Source organism: Ambystoma mexicanum, chromosome 5p, assembly GCF_040938575.1.
Source record: "Ambystoma mexicanum isolate Mex_15411 chromosome 5p, UKY_AmexF1_1, whole genome shotgun sequence".
NCBI classification, from domain to species: Eukaryota; Metazoa; Chordata; class Amphibia; order Caudata; family Ambystomatidae; genus Ambystoma; species Ambystoma mexicanum.
In genome coordinates, this window is record NC_090930.1 from 878,470,337 (window position 1) to 878,492,063 (window position 21,727).

The 21,727-nt window shown below is 42.0% G+C and overlaps 1 long non-coding RNA gene across 1 annotated transcript in view; it reads right to left on the reverse strand.

Annotated features, from left to right (window-relative positions):
• Positions 1 to 4,275: 4,275 nt before the first annotated feature.
• Positions 4,276 to 21,727, reverse strand: part of LOC138481719 (uncharacterized) — a 75,090-nt gene continuing 57,638 nt past the window's right edge. Inside the window, exons 2-3 of the long non-coding RNA XR_011274353.1 lie at positions 6,042 to 6,306; positions 4,276 to 4,507 (exon numbers count right to left, since the gene is read on the reverse strand). This is a non-coding gene — a long non-coding RNA (uncharacterized lncRNA). The remainder of the gene's footprint in view (positions 4,508 to 6,041; positions 6,307 to 21,727) is intronic.

The following is a 21,727-nucleotide window of genomic DNA, read 5'->3' on the forward strand; positions in this document are numbered from 1 at the left end:
AGAGATAATCATAGGTGGAAAAGCACGCGAGGAAGCAACATACCAGGAAACTGTGAGAACAGATGATGTAGGCAGTGAATGCCTCATGAGTTGCGTTATAGACAAACTGGATGAACTTGGTATCACTACAACACTTTGCATACCATTACTGCGAGGTAGAAAACCTTGCATGTAAAAACAATGTTTTCAAATGACAAAACAAATGGGCTATTTATTAAAATGGATGGTGTGAGGGGTCTGCAGGGTCTCTCCCCGCATTTTAACAAGAAAAAACATTGTTTTACATTCGAGCTTTTAGACTTCACAGTAGAAAATGCATTGTTTTAACGTAGATCCGTGAATCTAAGGTTAATTCTGGCATAAATGTCTCCCTCTTTATTTGGGTTTCATACATTGTTCATCAAAATGTTGAAATCTCCCTGGAAAAAGGGTCCGTAAAGCAGACAGCAGGTGTTGTGAAAGGTAAAAGATGACAGTGGATAATGAGGCAATAATGATTTATTTAGGGTGATTGATGATTGTCCCCTTTATATGACGCAGCCGGTCCAGTGAAACAGTATTATGCACTACCATTGGCCTGCTACACATTTTACTTATGGACAACTCTTATCCCTCCTCATTCTACCTCTCCAACCTCCTTCTGTCCACCCCCTCTCTCCCACCCCTTCTACTCTATGTATCTCCTGCCTCTCCCATTGAATTAGAACTAATTATTTTTAGTGCCAATCCACCTTGCGCTCCGATCGACATGTTTTCTCCTCTTACAGTCAAACACTTAGTCTTATTCACCTGGTGTGCGCTGTGGTGTGGGGTGAAGGGAGGAGAGGATGTCTTGGATTTTTTTGGTACAGTGTGCTGCCAGGGCTGAATAGAGGTCCTGGGAGGGAGTGAAAGAGGAGGAGAATGCTGCAGGACTGGACAGGTCCTTGCAGACTTTGAAATGTTTGTCCGTGTTGTTTGATGCCGCGGAGATGCAGGCTTCAATAAAGACTCTTTTCTTGGAGTAGATGCAGAGTCGATATTGCCTTTGAAGGAGGCTGCAGGCGAGTTTGTCAGATAGTCCATCCGATGAATTCCATTTCCGCTTAGCTGCCCTGCACTTGCGTTTAAGGGCAGCCAGGTCGGAGTCATACCAAGAGTTGCACTTTATGGAAGGCTTCAGTCAGACCTTCATGACAGGGAAAGAATATTAAGAGTGTTGGTGATAGAGAGATTTAGGATAGTGAGGGCTGTGTCAGGGTGGGAGTCAGCTGCAGGAATGGGAGGAGGAGAGTAGGTGGAGGCAAAGACAGCCACTGTCACTTTTTTCATGGGTCTGGTGACCTTGAAGCCAAGTGTCTCTGCCGGGTGAGATGCTGCCAGAGAAGAGGAGAACTTGAGGTGAGTTGATAGAATAGAGTGGTTGGTCCAAGAGAGTGAGGTAGTGATAGGGATAGAGAGTGGGATGTCAGGGGAGAAGAAAGCATTCAATGTGTGGCCCGCAGTGTGAGTGGAGCCAGAGGGTAGAATAGAGAGGGAGAGAGAGTCACATATATTGCGGAAGGTCCTGATAAGTCAGGAGAGTCAAGGTGGATGTTGAGGTCACCCAGCAGGAGGAGTTAAGAGGAGTAGGAGAGTAGAGAATCATGCCAGGAAGTCAACAAAATAGCTAAAGTTGTTCTGTACAAGATCCAGTTGCATTACCTTGCATTCATTGTGAGACCATGCTCACTATCAACTAGGAAGTGAAATGTGTACAGATTATCTTGAGGTAATAGGGAAGATCAATCAATGTGTGTTGCAGAGCCATGGGTGCACTAATATGTACATATTAAGCATACATGCAATTCCCCCATCACCTCATTTCATGGTGATGTACTTTTCAAGAGTCATATGTTGAAATGTATTGAGGGTAGGAAATGGCAGTGAGTGATATATTTTTGGTAGGAGAAAGGACAAGAAACTGAACTTGAACACTTAACCCTCACATGCATTTTGATGTTCACAGCTGTGGAGATAACCATTAACCTTTTTAGATGGTACAATGGCAATTGCCTGTGTTATGAAATTAATGGTTAGTACCAGAGTCACAGGGTGGCTGGTGTGAGGGCTACATCGGCGATGTAGTACGCCTGGGGCCATCCATTGATTAGGTGAATGTGTTGGTTCGTTCTTAAATTATTATTTTACTCTTATTTGAAATCTGCATCACTTTCTTGACCTCACACTTTATTCATTTTTGTTCAAATAATAATGTACAAATTAACCGGAGATGTCAGGAATGACCAATGTCATTATATTAATTGCAACTTACATGAGCAGAAGCATTATGGAAACAGCAGCTATGTACTCTGTAAATGAGTCTCTATAAGGAGCAAGCATTTAAAAATGGTATGCTCTCTCGATGGTTTTACATTAACATTTGCCAACCCCGCACGAAATGTGATGGCCCGAAAACTTTTCAAACTTTTCGGATGGTCATCCGGAAATCAAGGTGTACAAGTTTAGGACCTTGAAAGGGACTGCAAGTTGCAGTCATTGCCCACAAGGCCGTGTAGCATGCCTTGCTTCGCTGCTGGGGAGGGCAAACTGTGCCATTTAGGCATGTTCGCGATTTTTCAATTTCAAGCACTCCTGGGAAATTAAAAAATAATGTATCCTTGTGGTGCTAGGAGGAAAGGAGGCCATGGCGAGCAGTGGGCCTTAGGGGGCATAGGGATGTTTTAGAATGGTGTGAAGGGCTAGTTCACACCCTCAAAGTTGATTCACAAATATTGGGGTAGTTAACACAGCTAACAGACCCTCTAATTAAGGGAAGGAAAGTACTAAAGGGTGTCTGCAACATGTTTCTTTTAAGGACGTTCAATTTCAAATGAACGTATCAATAATACATGTAGAGGGATCTTTCGTTTTTATTATTTTAAGCTCAGTCTGGTGAATGAACTGTCATTCCAGTTCACGACCCAAAGGTGGTGCAGGACAGTGTTCTTGCAAAACCACACCTCCTGACCTTTGTTTTGGCGTAACACTGATATCTGGCAGAGGGAATTTGGTAGTGTATGGCATCTAGAGGGCATTACCATGGATACACTCATATTACCCTCAGGCATCACCTACTTATTCATGGGATGTCATGCATTTGGAATATGGAATCATTGCTTTATTCTAGATGAACTTCTGACTGAAACAATAGTACAGTCAGCTGCCCCAAATAACACAGGGAAGTGGGAGAACAAGGATAATAAGTAAACAGCAGCTTGACCTGGTGATGCCGCTGGTGCAATAATAATGTGATAATGCATGATGAGCATGCTGAGGGCCAGGGCGGGAATATGGCATCTGGTTCTTGCTTCCCGGAATAGACAGGCCATGATGGTATTGGTGCACTCAAGCAAGATGGGATATATAAAATGCAGTAAACCTAGCAACTCCCCATGTCCTGTCATAGTGTTCTAGCATGCAGTAGCTGCTGAAAGTCTTGTTGCATGTCTCTGCATACCCCATCATGGATGGCATGTAGTGTCACAGGAAGAATATGGAGTGCTTAATCATTTCACTGGTCTAAATAAATAGTTTGGTGCCGAATATGCTCTATCACACTGTGGTTCTCTGCGTGATAGTCATGAAGGACCATTATTGGCCATTGTCAGTAACAGAGGGCTGGCCAATTTGTTACTCATTTGTGCAAATACCTGGTGTGCATGGTATTTCCTCACTGTTAGGAAATGGCTGTCTTTTTTGGTGGGTGTGTTTTAGGGCCGTAGCGGATAAACACACAAATAGGTATTTACTTAAGGGGGAGGTTCTCTTGGCAATTTTATCTGCCCAATGGATAGGGCATGTATTTTGGAGCCTATATCGATCAATGAGACACTGTTTTCCAATGCATTTTACCTTTGATTTTCTGACATTTACACATGTGAAACTCACGTGTCAGAAATCGCCATCTTGTGATTATCCAATCCGTTGATCCATTGCCCTCACGGCAGTAAATCAGATCACCCAACCCTCAGGTTTACATTGACATGTCACACCGATATGCTCCACCTCTTCTCATAACGTTGTTGCACAGCATAACCAAAGGTACCATGTCATCAACAACGTCATCACGTTACCTAACACAAAACCCGAAGATCAACACACACACACACACATGCACGCAGAAACACATGCACACAGTAAAAGTGTACTCTCTTTTTGCAAAAAGAAGAAAACAACTTCCCTTTTTCTATAAATACTCAAAATCAGGAATTCATCAAATCGTTATATTTCTTAATTCAATGGTGGGGAGAAAAAAAGGTTGTGTGCACATCAACAAGAAATCATTGATATAAGCATTTCTTCACTGAGTAAACTCTGGCATGTTTCTTCAGCTAAAGGAACCACAATTGTGCATACTCGGTGGGCCGATAGTCCCAGAAGATACTAATCATTGTTCTGTTCGTGTTTTGGCGAAATACCAATTCCAGTTGAAAAACCATTGATGGGCAGATGATTGACATGACATGCGCACATCTTGATGACATAACTATGTAAATCAGAGAAATGGAAATATATTTTAGTAACCATTAGCAAAATAAGTAACACATTTCACTGCATGGCAATAAAAATATACTTCTTCTTTATACATTGTACTTCAACTTAAAAAATTGGCTGTTTTGGGTCAACTTGAATATCAATGGGGCACATCGTTTCTCGTCAAGCATACATTTGCATAAATATTATTGTAATACTGTCAATTTTGCCTACTTGATTTGTAGAGTTTCGATCTTAGCAATGTAAAATGAAGCGTGTCCTTGTTCAATATCTCTTACAGACATTTGATTTGTATCTGTTCAGTTTCTTTCAATTGCATCTTATCTTTTCATTGATGTAACTTGCTCCATTGTATTCTTGCAGTTGTTACTACGAGAGACTCAGGGACAAATTACAGAGTGGCTCTGTATTGTGTGCTCAAATTTCCAAGGTAAAGCTCGGTTTCATTTTTGGCTTTAATGCAGAACAGACAAATATTATGTTCCACTGACAATAGTGAGCTCTACAGGAAAAATATGAACATATGTGTATGCTTCAAAATCACATGATATTTTGCTTCAACGTTACCATAAATATACACATTCTTAATCAAACCAAGTTTAATTATTATTATTTTTTTATTATTATTATTTAATCAAACAAGACTACCTGCTCACATTGGAGTGTTTTGGTCAGCCACTTTTACAATCCAACTATATTATCACTTGTATTCACTATCAATTTAGGTAAAATTGCTAAAAATGAACTTTTTTAAACCTAATTGAAACAGTGTCCTATACTAACAACTAGAATTAAATTAAATGTTTACTGTGATTTGAATAAAACAGTAACAGCTCGCCCCCACCACTTACACTCAGGCATTAGGTGTGGGTCTGGGTTGCCATGCTGGCATCCTCTCTATGGAAAAAGCTAGCATCCAACAGTAGGGGAATGCACTAACGTGCTGACACCTCAGCAGCAACAGATGTACAGTACTGTCTTTCTGCTCTGGCTGTTAGGGAAAGGGGGCAGTGTCCCATGTTATGTTATGTTATATTGCATTTGTATAGTGCCAACTGCCATTTGTATAGTGTATATTGCCAACTGCCATTGGTTTGGCCTCAAAGCGCTGTGCTGATGAACACACTCTGGATGACCGTAGTCCAAGATGTGAGATGTCAAGGAAGGATTTATAAAATGTGTGTTTGAGTTTTTTGCCTGCACGAAGGTAGGTAGGGAATGACTAGGTCCCTGATAGCAGCCCAGAGATATCAGATGAGAGGATGGTTGCCATGACAGATGGTCAGGGGAGTAGGAGAGTCAGGGCACTGAGTATGTGAACAGCTGGTCCGAATTATTTCATGGGACTCATCTGGATTCTATTGTGTGTTAGGGTGGATAAATTCGAGCAGTTTGTATTGCAAATGTACGGAGGTGGGTGGGTCGTGCCCCGGGCAACATACAGCTATGTTCCATTGTGATGGAGTGCCTGACCTTTCAGAGAAGAAATACTGACACTAAGCTAGATATGGATTTGCAGAGCTTACCATAAGGCCTGACTGAGATGACTTCCGCGGGGGGCCATGTGCCTCTTGTTAACTCCTCAAGTGCCACTGCATTCCTGTCAGGGGTGGGTAATAGTTTCACCCAGGAGATGATGTAAGTCTGTGAGGATGCTGAAGAGAATATCCAAGTTTGGAGAGCATTCCTGAAGGCGAGGGGATATTCAAGGCGTGGGTCACTCCCGAGTGACTGCAAGTGTGAATAAGCCATACAGCAGAAAATTCAATTTTGAGACCCACATCTTGAAACCTAAGGGAAGAAGATACAAGTTTGGCAATGCAAGAAAACAAAACTCAAGTGTGAGACCCAGACCCTGAACCCTAGGTGAGAAAAATGCAATTATATTTGTGCAGAACAACACAAATTCAAATGTGAGACACACACGAAGTAGGGAGATTCAGAGGAGCAATCTAGCTGTGGAGGCCAGCCCAGCAATGAAAGTGTGTCAGGCACAAACATTGACTGTTTGGCTTGGCTTTCTTGATGATAGTTCTGAAGGGTGCCAGTAATATGGCTTGTGCTCTGGGTGGTGGGCGGGCAGTATGTGAGCTACAGCATTTGTGCCCTGGCTCTTGGCAGTGTTGGGTCATTTGTGTTCATACATTTGGGGCTTTAGCCTACATATTGTGACTTTACCAACCATATTATTGTTGTATTTGAGGCTAGACTTGGCATATTATAGCACACTATACATTACATACCGTGAAAGACACAATACTTCAGACATACAGAGAGACAGACATAGGCTGTGTGCGCCCGGTTTAGAAGGAGACTGATCTATCGAGTAACAGAGTTAGCAGAAATATGGATAGGTAACCAGACATGTGGATAGAGATAGAGACAGATGCACAGAGAGTGATGGGTAGATAAAGCTGTAGCCATAGAGATATGCATTGAGAAAGAGGTGTACAGACAAATGGATAGAGGGTTGTAGAGTGATGCATACAGGAGATTGAATAAATGTAGATGGATGGATAGCGATCAATGAACTGATTGATTTATGGTAAAAGAGATACATAGTTACATTTGCAGGGAACGATGGATAGAGAGCCATAGAGACATGCAGATGTATAAAGGTGTATAGATAGGCAGTGATGGATATGTAGATTGATATACATAAAGAGATGCATACACTAACATGTATAGAGAGATATGGACAGACGTAGATAAACACATAGATGGGTATGTATATAGATAGATAGATGTATACATAGAGAACTAGGTAGAAATGAGGCATGCATTGAGCATGCTGTTTATAGACATATATGGACAAGCCGCAAAATAAAGAGATATATAAATAAAATTAGAAGCAAATAAATTAAGGAATATAAATATGTGTATCGACATAGTAATTAACGTAAATAGAGAGATTGATAGAGGGCAAAGTATGGATACATGTACATGCAGAGCAACAGATGGAGAGATTCATATACATATGTAAAGATTACTAGAGATGTACACAGAGCCAATAATGGAGCTCAAAGGAACTGTATTACGACATGGAAACACAGGTCACCAAGGACAGACATAGCAAGATGCATACAGTGAGCTATAGGACGCATAGGTAGAGATGGAGGAAAAGAGGTGGGTGGATAAATAGAGATGGATACATATAGATGGAGATCATTATATATGCACAAGAGAAAGCATTTGTTGTCATAGAGGTATTGAAGAAGCATGGCAGAAGAGTCAGTTTATACTGCTTCAATGCCTCAAGTCCTTTGCAATGCTGCTGATAAGATGCAGTCGTAGACTGGTCTCAATTTCAGCAATGTTTCTCTGGTAACTGGTCGACCCAGACAAATGGGCATGCACATTTGCCTAATAAGGATGGCGAAGAGGGTATGCCAAATACATATGGTTATTTGAACCATTGTCAAACCTTGTTGGTAACATTGGCAGTACTGTATTACATTTACTATTGGTCTCTTTAAATCCTCATCAGTTTCTAATGACACCAATTTATCAGTGATGTCAAAGTCCATATATCTTTTGGTTGGTTCTGTTTTTCATTATTTCTGATAGCTTTGTCAATTCTTTTGACGTTCTTGCTCAATGGTGATTTAATTCCATAAGAAATGTCACATAATGTTCAATGGTTCTACGTCCCATCATCGACACTCCTTTTTTCAAAGTCATTTTTGCCTAAATAATTACTTTAAAAAAACTCAGTGATTTCTATTTTTTATTTTTGAGGGACCCCTCACTCCCCCTTCCCCATTCTCTTACCCCTACCCCAAGCTCCTACCCACCCATTTTACCCCTTTACACCACCCCTCCTACATATTTGGATGAGTTTTTTAAAGTAATTTTTGGGGCAAACGCGATACCATGATCAATATGACCTCAATCCATGTTACTTTAGGATTCTTATAGGAAACTTTTTGTATATCTGTTTATGCACACACACACACACACACGCACGCATGCACGCACGCACGCACGCACACACGCACACACACACACACACACACACACACACACACCCCGCCCCCCCTACCTTCATTTAAAATACCAATACGTATCATAGGTCGATCTTGATTCATCTTTATTAAGCAGGTGCTTTGTCTACTCTACTCACAGTTACCTCTGCTTCCACGAAATGCAATCCACTTTACAATCCTGTGCATGTTTGTTGCAGGATAAAACACAATGGGCCTGATTCACAGAACATTTTCCTATGGGATTGCGCCATTCTAAAACACTTCTGTCAATCAGGCCCACATAGCCTCTGCCTTTTTTCTCTGCAGTGTCCAAGGACAGACCCAGACCCACAGTTTCTAGCAACCACTCAAATAATCATTCTTGTCCTGTCAGTCCTTGTCCTGTCTGCAATATACTTTGTAATGTGAACCTGGTGTAGAGTTTCTTATTCACTGTAGTTTTATGGAGGTTAGGGATGCTGGAGCATTGTGCTACCCCACCCCCCTGACTCCCCAGGCCAAATGTTTAATGTTATCCATTGTGCATGAAAGTCACATCTTTCACCTGTGTGACTCTTATGATTCTAATGTGGCAGTTATGCCTTTGTCATGTATGTGCCTGTTCTCGATGTCCACTTCAGAAAATAAAGTATTACAATTTAAATAAGTTAAATAAGACCCAAATTAATGTTGCATTTAAATGATAAAACCATAAATATTGCAGTCACAAAATATTTTCCATTTTCATGTATTTATTGAAGTTTAAAAAATAAGATGTAAGACAAAACATATTCAAAAATGTCATAAAATACACATTTAATAAGGAAAATAAACTCACATTTATTTAACGGGAATTTAAAAAAAATACAAAATAAGTACTGTTTTAAAAACATACATTTTATATGGTTACAGTTGCTGGAAAATAATTACATTTTTATAGGAAGAATATTTAAAGACCACACCATTTGAAACTTGAAGTCAACTTTACAACACCTTTTGGGGTGGGACCAAGCCTGATTTGCATATGGTCGTTCCCTTTTGCAATGGCTTGGCAGGGGAAAAACGATGGTCTACAAGGTTGCCCAGAGCAATGCCAGAGGTTAGGATTTATTTGAAAACTTCCAGCCGTCACCTCTTTTGTTTTGCTTTGTCATCCCAAGTGGGACAGGTATGCCCAGACGTAGGTCCCGTGCCTGCTGGGCCTTGAGAGCCAAGCTACTCCTCACTGATAAGGCCCAACAAGGCTGAAACATGTCTGAGGAGACATGTGGTCTCATGCAGAAGGGATGTGACTGAGCAGGTTGGGATGGACTGCCCCTTTTGGGGTGGTTCCAAGCCTGATTTGCATATGGTCTTTCATCTTTTGTAATGTCTTGGCAGGCGAAGAAAGATGGTCTCGAGGGCAGAGCAATGCAATGTTACGATTTATTCTAAACCTTCTAACCATCCCCTCTTTTGTTTAACTTTACAATTTCAACTTCAGAGGATGAAACACATTAGCAATGTTCTGTGTCATCAACTGACCCGTGGAAACATAATCTGTTGTCAGTCCATGTGTTTGCATGGCCAGCGCAGTAAATGTCACCTTTCACAAAGTGAAATTCCATCTGCTCTAATATTGGCTTAGACACACATTGTTTTTTTTTTCTTTTTTAAAGGCCATGATGTAACAAATCATGCCAAAAGCAGCTCCTGTCCTTGGTTGTTCCCTAACAACATTCTCATTGTGAGAAAATATAGCCAGACTTGTTTTAGCCTCCATACCGTCTATGCTGAAATGCAATCCTTATACATTTTATCAACACAGTCTTTTGTAGGGCTATGTCAGGAGGGGAGCCTTGCACCAACCACCTTTTCTTAAATTCATGCTCTTCATTCCAAGGTCCATGTGTGCACTAGTGAAAATGCTTGTTATCCTCCCATGAGTTTATGTTGGAACTATGATGCAGCATTGAACACCACTATTCAACTGGAATCTGGACTGAACCCTCACAAGTATTTGAGCACCACCAAAGATGGTTGTAGCTGGACTGTGACCATTTCAAATTTCTTCTGACCCCTTTTTCCACCAGCAGCTGTGAGTTTGTTGGATATTGATTTTGCGACATGCCATACATCAAATTGATGCTTTATGTGTGGGAACTGCTCTTGCATAACCTTTGCTACTCCAACGTGCCTGTCAGTGGCTATCAATTCTATTTGAAATCCCCTTGACTGTAGCAGTTCAATGGATTAATGAAACAATATTTCACCATGGCAACAGAGGATGTACATTCTGATGCTTGCACCACAAAAGAACTTTCTATTTTTTGTGTGTCCATGTCCTGGAAGTGGTAAGTGCAGTACTTGCCAAAAAATCCAGGACTGTTGCACTGTCCATCACCAGTAAGCCTAACCCTTTCACATGGGAGTGTATTGGCTATCTATATTTGTTCGAGATTCCAGGCCTGACTAATAGCCGGGAACCAGGAATGTCTCTCATATTTGTAGTATGATGTTTTAGCAAGGAACTCCAGTCCCACAAATGTACAGAAACGTAATATCTTACTAAAGGTTGAACCACTGAACAACAGAGCAGAAGAACAAATTAAAATCCCAGGTGGTACTTTTCTAAGAATGGGTTGTGCGGACCACAAAAAAGTATAATGGTCCTGAACACAGATCCCGTTGATCTTCAGGTGTGTGCCTTTGACTATTCAAGTATACTTTGCTAATGGATCCCCACAAATACTCCTACATATCCTATAGTCACATGTAATAATTTGTATAATCTGTAGCAGGCAGCTGTCAAATACAATGTATTTTGGCTCCCTCCATGGTCAACTGTCCTGCAGTATAGAGGTTTGAGATTCTATGGTGGTGAAAGTCCTCTGCACTACCTCTTGTGAAGTTGGGGTCATGCACATAGTCATTGATTAATTCCAAAGATGCCCCTATGATTTAAATCTTTGATATTTCTGGATTTTCATAATTTATTGAGGAAAACAGGGAACATTATGTCTTTCTTTGACATACATTTTTCGAAGGCGTGTATTGGGTCAGAGGATTGGGAAGTAATGATGAAGAATCTTCTGTGTTGTCGGTCACTTTCAGAGGAGGTTGTGGGCTGTAACAATGATCCATTATTACTTTCCATGGCTCGCTGGTGATATTAATTTCAAATTCCAACCAGTGCACAACTGGAATCCTGATTCTGATCCAAGGGACAAGCATTTGAAATCTCAAACATTAGTTGCTCCCAAGTGAGATCGGTTTGGCAAGCAACATCCTTTGTTAGTTCTATAGTCTAGTATTCCTGCTCATCTTCTTCCTACGGCTATAATACATTAAAAAACAAGCATTATTTGTTTCACACTTAAAGAACATAGGAATATCAACAGTACAAGCTAATCCCAATGAAATAAATTCCAAATCACCACGTTGCAACAAATGTAAAAGCCTGGATTGTTTTCAGAGTGTGTATTGATACTGTCAAAGTTGATGTGCCTAGTTCATCCCCCAACTGTAACACAACATTCACAAAACTTTGTAAACAACCGTAAATCTCTTCCGTGGCAAGAAACATAGGTACAATTACAACAAGTACACTATTTCACTTTGAAAAACAACTTACACACAAGGAATGGAACAAGTAGGGGCTGATTCACAGAGAGTGTCCCTATGGAATTGCGCCATTATAAAATGCTTCTGTGAATCAGGCCCTAAAAGTCCAATTGATGATAAATGATGACTATCAGTATTATTTGTACCTGTGGTCCATGTGTATCTTCCATCACGACCGCTTCACTAGTTGACTCCTTGTACATAAGAGCACATGCAATAAACATTGGATACTAATTAGACATGTAATGTTAGTGTCTTTGGTAACAAAGATTATGGGCCTCATTACAACTCAGGCGTTACAACTCAGGCGAAGGCACTTACATTTACGGATCAGTGGATAAGATTATCACAAGATGGCGGTTTCAGACCTGTGAGTTTCGCATGTGTAAATGTCAGACAATCTAAGGTACGATGCATTGGAAAAACAATTCTGATCAATCGCAACAAATGCTCAAAAATGCAAAACCTATCCATTGGGCCAATAAAATTCCCAGAGAAAACTTCCCCTTTGAACTCTTACCTTTTGCTGATTGTAATTTCTGGGATTTTGCAAAGCGCCCAATTATTTGCACAAAATGTGTATTGTCTGCATACATGACATGCATTTAATAGATCCTAACATGCATTGTTCTTCTGTAGTTGCTTGGTTCAGCATGCGCAAACCAAGATTGCTTATCATGGTGACTTGTAGGCCTACCTTAATTAGTTATATGTGCCCATTTATTAAAATTCTGTTGTGGATTGACGCTATGAGTTATTAATTATGAGCCTGTATCTTATTAAGCGCCGGTCAACAAAATGGGAATGCCTGATTCTGACAACTGGTCCTTCAGGCTGGAATAAGAGAAACAATATACAATGGACCAGTGGAAGAGAGGGGTGATCTCTCATTATTCTGTGTAGTCTTTTTATAAATACCAACCAACAATTCTTGTCACTTGTTCAATGGATTCAATTTAATTATATCTAACATATTTTAAAATACATAAAAATATATTTTTACATTTGTTACCAATATTCTGTATTGATTTCAGGGTTGGTTATAGGACACCAAAGCTCACTTTTCCAAACTGCTACCATTCATTCACTTTCATTCTCCGTTACATTCATACTCTCTATCTCATCTCTCTCTAACCCTTGCTGGTTAGATGCCGCTATTTCACTATGGTAATTCCTTGGTGGGTTTAGATCTATTGCTCAATCAACCCATCTGTGTGGATTTTGATCCCACAGAGTTTAAATGTCTACACGTGTTTCGTTTGTCTCTGGACCCCTATTCTGGCCCCTTCATGCAGCAACCTTCTTCAGGACGAAAAGAACAGCAACCCATCTATGTCCTGTATCTTTTGGTAGAGTAAGCCATGGTCCCTAAAAGACAATTAAAAGACAATCTCAGTGTCTATGTCATCCCTCTCATCATTTCATATTACAAGTAATGTATGTGTACTGACTCCTAAGCAGTCATTATCTGACTCACTCCCACTTTTTATTTGGTGAAGGATGTAAGGATTAATCCACATTTCTACGTAGGTACTCAATGTCCCAAAATGGTCCGACCTGTAGAGTCAAGTTACCGATATTATATTTATTAACACAGCATCTTGATCGAAAATGTCACCTATTACTGGTGGAATTTGTATTATTTGTGTATATTTACTCACATCAATATCTACAGTGATTCATGCTCAATTTGCAGCATCTGTTGTTTTTGTTAAGTAAAATTCCCACTGGAAGTTTACTTTTATCTTCACTGGTAATCAGTGCTTTCAGTGGGCCGGGGCCTGCCCGGGCCAGGCCCCGGCAGTCTCCAAAAAGTGGGGGTGATCCAGGGCCCTGCCGGGGTCCCCCAGTCCAACCACGTCATGGCAGGACGCATTATCCCGCCACGGCCGCAGCTGCGACGGGAGATGCGCCTGCCACTTTAACGTCAGGCAAGCTGACAGAAGTGCCAGCCAGTCACATCGTTGCTATGACTGGCTGGCACTTCTGTCAGTCACTGTAACTTCCTATGATGACCCCTTATCTGAGGTGCCATCATAGGAAGTTAGAGTCCCTTTGTTTGCCCTCGCCAGGTCACTGACCCTCAGCAAACCCACGGGCTCCGTGATCTAATCTGCAGATCACGGAGCCCGCAGGTTCGCAGAGGGTGAAAGACGACTCAGGGTCTGTGATCTCTGCTCTGAGCAGAGATCACTGAGCCCGAGGTGCCTTTCTCCTTTGGCAAGGCTTTATAAAAGATGCCTTGAACTGTGTACGTTTAAGCCATTTTTTATAAACGTAGAAATATTCCTATGTTTATAACAGATGGCTTGAATCGTACACAATTCAAGGCATCTTTTATAAAGCTTTGTCGATGGACAAAGCCACCTTGGGTTTTGTCCGTCCTCAACGCTTTATAAAAGATGCCTACGTTTCAAGCCATCTTTTATAAACATAGACATATGTTACAAATGTCTATGTTTATAAAAGGCAGCTTGAAAAGTACACAAACCATAGTAAGGTAAGGACACAAGTGTGAGTACCTTACTATGGTTTGTGCACTTTCAAGACACCTTTTATAAACATAGAAATATGTAACATTGCTATGTATATAAAAGAAGGCTTGAAAAATACACAAACCATAGTAGTATGCAAACAAATATATAAATGCTCAAATACATTTATGTATTTGTTTGCGCACCTTACTATGATTTGTGCACTTTTAGGCAATGCCCACAATGGAAGCCACACCCGCAAATGAGGGCCCCCCCTTCAATTTCTTACCCCACTTAAAGCACTGCAGGTAAGTATCTTTTTCCGATCCTAGCTATATCGCATCAGAGCCCCTATGGAGAGATCCAGTAGAGTCAGGTAAGTGATTGAATGTTCCTGTATTTAATGTCCTCTTTACTCATTCTATATGATTTCTTTATGCTTAATTCGAGTGGTATCAATACCCGTGCAATAAATCTCACTCATTACGTATCTCGCCAGGCAAAAAGCCCCTTTTTTCTCATGCAGGATCTATTTTAAACGTATTTGCAAAAATTCCAAAAGGTTGTGAGGCAATTACAACATGGATTTCCAGCTAACATTTTTCTTTTAAATTTCAGCAATTGTATATTTTGTCTTTTGCGCATCGAGCTATTTCATTTATAGTTTAAGTTATACTGGGCTCCACCTCTACAGTTTGCTTTACATTGCATGTTTAATTCTGATTGGTTATTAGACCTTACTGCTCCGCTTGACTGGAGCGTGTATCCCTATCTATACATGTAGAAAGATATTAGGGATTACCTTAAATTGCCTTGTCTCCGTTGTTGATGCTCATTTCTTGTTTCCCAATCAAATCATTCCGTTTGGCGCCCACGCTCCAGGGTTGACGTATTCATTAGTCCAACTATGAACATAGAGAGGGGACTATCCTACCCTATATTTGGGAGGGTTTTGACTGCCGCGTAGACAAATTAATGCATCGCCTATGTGATAGGCTTAGTCTATTTGTGGCCACAACTATGGTCATAAAGCGAGGACTACGTTTATTCTCTCTAGCCTCATATGTTCTTTCCATATCATTCTCCATTCCAAATATTACCATCAACGCACTGTAATTTGTTTGTTACCCGCAGTGTGGATATGGAAAACGGGGTACATTCCTTCAGTCTTCCAACTTTATTGCGCAACCTGCAATTGGATATGCGTAATATAGTTGCACACACACGTCCTGTCTCAATTTAATATCTTTCACTGATGAGTCTTTAGAAATGCCCATCTACGTTTGATGTGTGTGGTTACTCACCTGGTGGTTCTTCTGAACTTCATGATAACTGATATCACTGCTATTCACATACATGTAATCAGATTCTTCCACTCCGGTAGCTACCATGCCCACACTGTATGTGTTAGATCCTGCTACCAACGATGGTCGCTGTGGCATCGCAACAGATATTGTAATTTGCTGCTATTTGCTTCCCCTAAAATGGTGGTGGAATCCTCCTGTTGTTCTGTAACAGGAGGTGCAGTCTTTCCACGTACGTTCCCGATGCTGGAGAGATGTCACATGACAGCATATAGCAGTCGCGTAGCAGCAACTCAACGAACACGTCGCTACTCCTCAGATAGACGCTCTGTAAGTTTACGATTCCTAGGGAAATTCTCCTTCTGTTGAACCTACCTGCTAACCTCTTCTTTCTTGATTTAGAACGGATGAACACTTCTCATCACTCTCTAAACTTCACCCTGAATCGAATAACGGACCTTTCGCTAACTTCCGCTCCTACTCAATCCGAGAGTCGCCCCTTGCCGATCTCGGACGAGTCTCTCCCCGGCAGTCACAGAAACATTGCTTCCCTAAACCTCTCGCCTTCTCTAGGTAGGAATTTCATAGTTCATTACATTAGTTGCCTGAAGTCTATTTCCCGTATTAATCTGTCTTGCTTTCTGGCAGTACGTGGGTCCGTCCAGTCGCCAGCCGCTGTTCAGGCAGATCATTTCCATACCTCAACCCCTTTCAAGTCTCTCCAGCAGGTGACATTTCGACTTTTCCTTTTCTTGAATCTGACCCCATATAGGACCTTATTGTCCTCTTCTTACCAGAGTCCTTTCTCTTCCATACATGGGGGACTTCCTCGTGTTCCTAGAGCCTGCTCACACTCAAACTAATGCTGAACCATTCCACATCCTTTTATGTATGGGGTTCCTAACGTAGACTCTTTCTATCTGTCTATCTTTCAATTGTTTAACCTTTTCTTTCTTATCACTTACCTTTTAGTGGGAGGTGCAGCCTGTCAACAATCCTCCAATTCACCTGGAAGATAGTGTTCGACTTCATATCGATTTCGACTCCAAGATCTGAAGATCATCCTACCTCCGAAGCACTATTCCTGTTCCAGTGGAGGGTTTTCTGCCCCAGAGGGTTTCCCTGGGAGTGCTCCCCCCTCTTCTTCTGTTTTCTAAGGAAGTAGGGTTGTAGCATTTTCAGGGGAACTCTCACTGTCCTCATTTTCAAGGTCATCAAATCAGGTTAGTGAGTGTCAGACTTTCTTTTGGTTTCACTATCTATCTAACGTTTACGAATTACAGAAACCTAATAGTATGTGCAATTCGCTCATTACCTCCGACGGAGATGCAGGAAGGGGAGTACATTCCTTGAAACTCAGTCTTAATTGTGCAACCCATACTTCGTCAGACACATACATCCTGTCCCGGATAACTTGCCAAAACTTTCACCGGCTAACTTCTTAAGGTTGATTATAGTTGTTAGATGTGTGTAATTGCCCTCCCGGTGAGTCTGAAAATGCTGGTTATCACTAATGTCACGGCTATTCACTTCTGGGTGATCAAGTTGTTCCACTCCACAGAAACATTTAGTCCTCGTTTCACTGTGTTTAATGTGGAAATCCATTTTTGTTCAATCCTATGGAGGATAGATGCAATATCTCCTCCCGTGTCAGTACTTTTACTTGTTGTAAAACAAACCACCTTATTTCCGTATCTAGGTGCTCTGATTTCGTAAAGTGATCCATCAGAGGATTGTCCAGAACTTTATTCCTCATGCAAGATCTATGCTCTCCTATGCGTTGTTGCACTTCTCTCGTTTTTTTGCCTACATAAAGTAGCTCACATGGGCTTTATTATATAGACCAGGTTTTTTGATTTGTAGTATGTGTGAGTTAGTCATTTCCATTTGATTTTCCCGTAGTTAAAATCTGTTCTTTTCTCTGTGAGGGGACATGCCACACATCCCCCACATTTGTGGTGTCCCACAATGGGGGGCAGACCCCACTGGTTCAGAATGGTCTGTTCATTATTGATCTCTTCATAGGTGTGTGCCAGTCTTTGTTGTAGGTTCTGATTTATTTTGAAAGCAAATAGTGGTTTTTGTGCTAGACTCCCCGGCTGTTTAATAAGGTCACAGTTCTGATTGATGATTTTCTTTATATCATTGCTTATCGGGTTATACACACACTATTCTTTCTTTCTTTTTCTTTTGTCTGGGTTTCAGGCATTCCTCTCTGTGAGTGTTAGGCGCTCTCTTTAAGTTTTTATTTACCAATTTACGGGGATACCCCCTCTCAGCCAATCTGTTTCTTAGTTGTCTTGCATGTTCTACAAAATCTTCTTTAGTTGTACAATTCCTGCGAATCTGCAGCAACTGTCCGTAAGGCAGGTTTTCTCTCAAACCCACGGAATGGAAACTCGTGAAGTGCAGTAGCGTGTTTTTATCTGTTGGCATCCTGAAAAGATTAGTGATTCACTTATTTCCGGATATCTTGATCTTCAGATACAAGAAACTCATGTCTTTCATGTTCCATTCTGATGTGAATCTAATATTCGGATTACATTGGTTGACCCAATCTAGAAAGGCATTTAGGGAGTTGAGATCTCCTTTCCATATTAGAAAAATGTTATCTATATATCTATACCAGGTGATGAGACACCGGTATAGATCTGGTATATTTATCCTCGAAATCCGCTAGGAACAAACTTGCCACGTTTGGAGCAAACATTGCCCCCTATGCTCACTCCTCGTTTCTACTTGTAAAGTTGGGTTTTGAACAGAAAAAAAGTTTTCTGTCATTGACAGACGTGCACATTCCAGAATAAAACCTGTTCTTGGACAATATGAAGTGGGTCTGGTATCAAGGAAATTTCCCAATACTTCCAAACAAGGCATCTGGGGAATCAAGGTATATAATGACTCCATTGGCTCCCGTTGATGAAACACGTTGAGTTTAAATCACTCTGTGTCATTCATCGTGCCATAGATGGACAGGGAGTAGAATATCTCTGGGCTAAATTTCAACTTTATGTTCCAACCGGGTCCTTTTCTGACAGCATGGATATCTTCATGTGGTCTATAAAAATTGGGTCAACCCCTTCTTTTTTTGTTCATGGGGGGCCTTTATCACAAAACATGAAGTACTTTTAGTAAAACAAAAATGAAAGTTATCCGCTACCCCTCCCTCTCTTGTGCAGACCAAGTAGCCAAATCTGGAAATTAGGCAGTTACAACGCAAATGCTGCACAAAACCTGTACTTTAAATCCTTCATAAATTCAATGTTTTCTAAAAACATATATCACATACACTCATTACTTTAACAGACATCAAAAACAGATAACCACTACCTACAATGGTGTACAGAATTAATTCATGAATAGTTCATTCATAAAAATCAGATTTGAACATAATTTAAAGGATAGGCTTACACATGATTTGTTCCTTATCATCAGTGCAAATTCAATATCGTAAAAGGGGGGTTAGTGCAAAAAGTGCTCTATATACTGCATAACAGACTTGTTTGGAAACATTCTCTATTTTTGCAAATGCTTCCGTACACACAGATATATAGATCGCAGGCTAGCCCTTCATATTTTTTCTTTGGTCTGGCAAATAATAAATACAGAAATGCAATTAGTGGGTGAGGCTATCTGGGTTAATGTTCTTTACCAGAATAACTTTCCATCTTGAACTACTGACCTTGGCTTGTTTCACATTCGGAGATGGTGATTTATTTCTTATTCTAGAGTACTGGTTCTAGCTTCATAATCAAGCTTACTTCATTTGCAGTTAGGCATGTGGATTAACTGGCCCACCTACAACAATAATATGTTGTTAGTTTATAACCCTTTAAATTTAAAACCCTTTGCACTGTCCACAAGGCTCTCTGGGGCCTGGGTCCAAAATACCTTCAACTATCCCTGCGTAAATACCTCCCCTCTCGAGCCCTTCGCTCCTCTACCTCTAACTCCCTTAGGGTCAGTCGTTTTTCAAAGAAACGAGCTGGAGGTAGATCTCTGTCTTCGGCCGGGGCCTCCCTTTGGAACTGCCTCCCTGTCATCTTGAAACTTGAGGAGAACCATCTACGGTTCCGGAAGCTCCTCAACACCTTCCTCTTCGCTTCTGCCTTCGCCCCGCTTCTCCCCTGCTGATCTGCCTTTTTCCTTCGGCACTCTGCACCTGGCCACCTTCTGCCCTTCGGGCCCAGGTACCTGCTCACCCTGCCATCCTCCTGCACTGCCTCCGGGCCACCACTTGCACTGGGGCCTGTGTCTGTACCCATACAGTTCCCCACCCACTCTTCTTCTGCACTTATCAGATACTCCCTATCTGATAACCTAGCATCTTTGCCTCTTACAGGCTGCACTACCACTGCTAACACTCTATTAAATTATTTATGTACCCACCATTTATTTTGTTTCTCTCCTATGCTCTGCACTTTCCCCCTTTTTCCCTTCCCCATGGTCGCACTCTGAAACACCTGTGTAATAGAGCAATATAAATAAAATATATCATAATCCTGCATATGTGTTTTGATTTCACATTTATTTCTTAAGACATTGGGCCTCATTACACGGTAGGGGGTAAGGGTTTACCGGTACCGGTATTTTACCGGTACCGGTAAATCCTTACCGCCTTACTACGAGGTCCCTTTGCGGGTTGGAGAATTTAACACCTGCTTTTTGCAGGTGTTAAAAACCAACCCGCAAAGGGACCAGGGAGCTAATTACGGTACCGCAATTTGCGGTGCCGTAATTAGGACCTTCCCCATTCCCATTATGCCCTATGGGGCAAAAATGGGAATGGGGAAGGGTAATGGGGGAAGGGGGAATTACCACCCCACCAACCTTGGAATAGGGCGGTAGCGTGCTCCGCTGCGAGCACGTTTCCCCACACTCCAGCTGGATGCCTCATCAGCTGTTCTTTCCTTCGGAACAACCGTGTGTTCCGAGGAAATCCTTGCCGCCTGGAGGAGCCACAAAATGGATGCCATTGCCATGGAGACATCGACACCAATAACTGCTGCCGAGCAGTTCACCGCCGCAGGCCCAGGCTCCCATTTGCTGTGTCTGCCTGCCCGCCCCTCCCCTCCTGCTTTAAATGGAGGGGGAGAGGGCCGAGAGGCGAAGCCGACGAGAGAAGGCCAGGAGAAAAGGCCTCCTGTGCTCTTTGCAGCTCCGCTGCGAGCACGTTTCCCCACACTCCAGCTGGATGCCTCATCAGCTGTTCTTTCCTTCGGAACAACCGTGTGTTCCGAGGAAATCCTTGCCGCCTGGAGGAGCCACAAAATGTATGCCGTTGCCATGGAGACATCGACACCAATAACTGCTGCCGAGCAGTTCACAGCTGCAGGCCCAGGCTCCCATTTGCTGTGTCCGCCTGCCCGCCCCTCCCCTCCTGCTTTAAATGGAGGGGGAGAGGGCCGAGAGGCAAAGCCGACGAGAGAAGGCCAGGAGAAAAGACCTCCTGTGCTCTTTGCAGCTCCGCTGCGAGCACGTTTCCCCACACTCCAGCTGGATGCCTCATCAGCTGTTCTTTCCTTCGGAACAACCGTGTGTTCCGAGGAAATCCTTGCCGCCTGGAGGAGCCACAAAATGGATGCCGTTGCCATGGAGACATAGACACCAATAACTGCTGCCGAGCAGTTCACCGCCGCAGGCCCAGGCTCCCATTTGCTGTGTCCGCCTGCCCGCCCCTCCCCTCCTGCTTTAAATGGAGGGGGAGAGGGCCGAGAGGCGAAGCCGACGAGAGAAGGCCAGGAGAAAAGGCCTCCTGTGCTCTTTGCAGCTCTTCGCTGCTCGTCTGCCGTTTGCCCGAAACCTACGTCGCACCCAGAAGGTAAGAAGCTCTACCCTTGCAAGCTTCTCTCCAACCCCTGCACCA